Genomic DNA, 4,901 nt, shown 5'->3' on the forward strand with positions numbered 1-4,901 from the left:
CGATTTGAAAATCTTCAGAGGGAAAGGGATAGGATGGCCAATGAGCTTCAACGTTTGCGGGCAGCCGCTCTCGAAAGAGAAAACAATGAAGTAGCCGATGCCAACCGCCCTTTGAGAGACTTTACGGCACCTAGGGCTGAGGAAATCCACCTTGGCTATACAGCACCTACTATCAATGCTGAAGAATACCAAATTCCGCCTGCATGGGTTAGCATGGTGCAGCGTAACTTGTTCCACGATCTGCCTCACGAAGATGCCACACAACACTTAGCCAATTTTGAAGAAATCTGCAGTACAATTAAGGTACAAACTGTTTCTCCTGAAGATCTCAAAGTTATGGCTTTTACTTTTTCTCTTGCAGATAAGGCTAAAGGTTGGATAAGGGGACAACGGCCTGAGAACATGAATACTTGGTCTAAGGTGGCGAATGCTTTCCTCAACAAGTTCTTTCCACCATCCAAAACAAACTCCTTGCGCCATCAAATCCACAATTTCCGACAAAAAGAAGATGAAACCATGAGCGAGGCGTGGGAGAGGTTTCAAGAACTGCAGAGGTGTTGTCTACATCATGGTATCGAATGGTGGAATTTACTGCAAATCTTCTACAACAGCCTCATGCCACACGACAAAGGTATGTTAGACGCAGCTGCTGGAGGTAGTCTCATGAACAAAGGAGCTGTGGACGGATACAAGTTGGTGGATGACATGGCTCTCAACCAAACCCAATGGCACAACCCTAGGGAGACACCGATCATCATGCAGCGGGGAATGAAGGAGGTGAATTCGAACCCAAACTTGGCTGCAGAAATTGCCGCTTTGAATCGAAAAATTGATCAACTGAGCGTAAATGCGGTAAACAATTCCTTTCCTCTTCCTTGTTCAATTTGTGGTGGTACCGACCATTTAGCAATTAATTGTGGTGTAAGTAATGGAAGTAGTTTTGATGAGGTTAATGCGATTAACCAAGGTAATTGTCACACCCCCGGACAACCCGCCGCGCATTTATGCGCTAGGCGTTAAGCACATCACATACATCATCAATAAAAACATTCAACAAGCCACTTTATTTAAAAATAAATGGAGTTCACAAACAAACAGAAAAGGGACAATATGTCAGACATGGCTAGTCAAACAGTCACTGCCATGTCCACACAATATATTGTTCATACAAATATAAAATAAACAGAGAGTGGCTATCTTAACAACTTTCGCTAGTTTCCTCACCCGCGGCCTTCCTCCATGCTTTCTTCTTCGTTTCCTGGAACCCACATAACAGGTGGTACGGTGAGAGATCGAACTAACTCTCAGCGCGGGATTTAGTTCCAGCCCGGTGCTTTTACAAATCAATGCATTTAATTTCCCCAAATAACATAAAAAGAAGGTTTTTGAATTTTTCCCCATGTCCCTATCAATTCGGATATGCAAATCACTTTAAAATAACTAGTTTTTATTCCCGCCCCTTTTTAACTCATTTAAAAAGGTTTTAAAATTCCACACTCTGGGAATCCATGCCCGTACATGAAAACCCGGCGAATCGCCACGCAAGGACGACCCGATTATCACACTCTAGATGGGCTATTTCGGGGACCCATCCGGCGAACCGCCGCGAATTTGGCGACCCGTTCTGTTCTGTTCTGTTCTGTTCTGTTCTGTCCTGTTCACACACTGGGCTGCCACACATGGACAGCCCGCTTTTCAAAAACACATGCAGAGCCGCCTCACACGGACGGCCCCAATTTAAAACGATTCATTCAAGTTCCCCATTCTCAAATTCACAATTCAATTCCTATCAATTCAATTTCATGCATCAAGAGTTCCTATCATGCAATTCTACACAAATTCAAACGATTGTTCGACATTCACAACATGCAGTTTATCCACCAGATTAAGAAAAAGGACTACTTACCTCAATCCATGCATTTTTTGTATTATTTGTAAAAAGACCAGGAACCCGCACCTGTTTGCGTAGTAAATTCTTGACCGATATCTACGTCTCTCAGTTCCTCGAAAGTCGAACCTAAGAAATAAACATATCTCTAATTAATAAGATTTGAGTTCACATATTCTTATTTTCTAAAATTTTATATTTATCATTATAACCCTAGATTATTAGTTCTAATTTTTAAACTTTGGTCACTGATTATTTTGATTCACACTTTATAACTCTTTTATAATTCAAATTAAATAAGCTATATAAGAATCCAGAACCTGTTAAGTTAGGAATCCAAAATCTTTGATCAAGGAAATATATATATTGTTTTCAAACTTCATTCCACAACTATTTTTAGATGTAGTTTAATGAAATAATAATTATAAACTATGAAAAGATGTTAAACATATAGGATAATTTAACTACATCTATTTAAACCAAGTCAAACTATTAATTTGAGATGATACATCCAGCAACCAAATCAAAGTGAACAAGTTTTCAGATGTATCACGATATTCATTTAATATTTATTAAAATAATAATGAGTATCTATAATCAAAATAAATATATTTTTAGTTTATTATAGAAAGAATACAACTTAATAGTCAAGATTTTATCATTAAGAAAAATGAGATTTATGATTGAAACTCTATTACTTGAAATTTGCAGTTTAGGAAAGGTAGGCGCAGCAGTCACTGTTTTGGACGGTTCTCAGCAGTCGAGACTCCGATTGGGATGAATCCAGCGCTCACGGTTCCGTATCGTCGAGCACTACAACTCTCATGTTGATCTCTTCTCCAAAATCCGGACGTATAGGCGGTGGTTCTCTTCGGAAGTTGGCTGGCCGGTTTGGGTCCAGCAGGGGTTTAGATCTGAAATGAGGGAAAAGGTGCTGCGGCTAGGGTTAGGGAAAAGAAGGGGGGTGGCTGTGGAGAGGCTTTATATAAGGTAGGGTTAGGTTTAGAAGATGATTTGTGATTTTTGGGCTTGAGTTTAGTGGACCAACATATTGTAAATTCGGATTTGAGCCCATGACAGAATTTCGTTTTAATGTTTGTCTTCTAAGATTGAAATAACTGGAATTATAAGTTCGAAATTTGAAGAAAGTTAAAATGTAAGAGTTGTAAGTTTTTCTGTTACGGTTCTAACGCAATTAGTTTCACCTTAATCCTAATTTCCAGTGAGGAGAAAAGATAAAAATGATCGATAAAGGTCTGCAGTCTCCGAACTGAAATATTTACTGACTTTACAATTTTATGGAGAATCCTACTTTTGGAATTTAGGATAGTCTTCTACACGAAAGTTGTAGATCATGAAGTTATATTTTCAGGTATTAAATTTCATTCCAATCCGAATTGATATGAGTGATCTGTGATTGAAATACTAACAGTTGTCCATCTGAAAATTACAACTGAAGCTAAATTCGAGAGGTTATCGAAAAGAAGTAACTCAAATCGAGGTTTTAAATAAGGATTTGATTTGTATTTATTTCATAATTGCTGAGACCCGCTAAAGAATATATTTATTTTAAAAATTAAATGGGATATTATTTGAATTTTTGTGAGAGTTCCTACAATATTTTCTATATGGACAATCACACGTGTGATCCTAACTCAAGACGTGTATATAATTATTATTTGTTCCTAAATTTATCGGTATAAAAATAATACTCGATGTAACGGAATATTACAGTAATTTTACACCAAATAACAATCCTTACTCCAATACTTATAACCCCGGTTGGAGAAATCACCCAAACTTTTCGTGGAGACAAAATGACCAAAATACCCAGGGTAACTCAAACTTTAATAGACCAAATCAAGGTTATGGTAACCAAGGGTATAGTTCTAATGCACAACCAAAATCCAATCTTGAATTGATGATGGAGGCATTCATGACAAGTCAAAACCAAAAGTTTGATGAATTGACCAAAAAGGTAGACATGTTGGCAACCCAAAATAAAATGCTTGAAAACCAAGTTGCACAACAAGCTACACAATTCTTCCGCCAACTGGGCACCCTTCCACCAAAACCTGAGAACAATCCCAGGGAAGTCAAGGCAGTTAGGCACGTGCTTCGCAGCGGCATGCAATATGAGGATCCACCTATGCCAAAGGATGACTATGCACAGCCGCAGGGTGAAGAGACACGAAGCAGTGATGAGCACATCTCCACACATGAGGATTCTGCCTCAAAGGAAGCTACACCAATTGCACCAAGCGACCCTGCCATGAAAGCAAATCCATCTCAAGATGAGCCGCCAAAGGTAAGTGCACAGGTACCTCTTTATATCCCTCCTCACAAATATGCACCTTTTCCTGGTAGGCTTAAAAATGAAAGAACTGGCAGACAATTTGCTAAATTCCTTGAAATGTTGAAACAATTGCATGTAAACCTACCATTGACGGAGGTAATGACCCAAATGCCGGTTTACACCAAATTTTTCAAGCACATTCTTTCAAATAGGCGTAAGCTTGAGGAAGTACAAATGGTATCCTTAGACTCAAACGGTAGTGCCATGGTAATGAATGAATTGCCTAAAAAGTTGGATGATCCGGGTAAATTTTCCATACCATGTTCTATAGGAAATGTCTAATTTAAACGTGCACTCTGTGATCTAGGAGCAAGTGTAAGTCTTATGCCTAAGTCGGTCTATGATAGGTTAGGTGTTGGGGAACTTAAGCCAACCAGAATATCTCTCCAATTGGCAGACCAATCGGTCAAGTTACCTCTAGGAGTGGTAGAGGACTTGCCAATTCAAATTGGTAAATTCTTTGTCCCAATAGATTTTGTTGTGGTTGACATGGATGAGGACACTCATACACCACTTTTGTTAGGTAGACCATTTCTCAATACGGCAAAAGCTGTGATTTATGTTCATGATGGGATTATAACAATGAACATTGGTGAAGAAAAGTTGCAATTTGATATCAAAAGATCCATGAGATATCCATCTGACGATCAAAGTGTT

The 4,901-nt window shown here is 38.7% G+C and overlaps 1 long non-coding RNA gene across 1 annotated transcript; it reads right to left on the reverse strand.

The window, feature by feature from the left end:
• Positions 1–1,209: 1,209 nt before the first annotated feature.
• On the reverse strand, positions 1,210–3,289 carry LOC144565739 (uncharacterized). Its single transcript, XR_013514948.1, has 3 exons — positions 2,587–3,289; positions 1,958–2,017; positions 1,210–1,258 (listed from the first exon to the last, which is right to left on the reverse strand). It is a non-coding gene; the product is annotated as an uncharacterized LOC144565739 (long non-coding RNA).
• Positions 3,290–4,901: the final 1,612 nt, after the last annotated feature.

Source organism: Carex rostrata, chromosome 14, assembly GCF_964058835.1.
Source record: "Carex rostrata chromosome 14, lpCarRost1.2, whole genome shotgun sequence".
Classification (NCBI taxonomy): Eukaryota; Viridiplantae; Streptophyta; class Magnoliopsida; order Poales; family Cyperaceae; genus Carex; species Carex rostrata.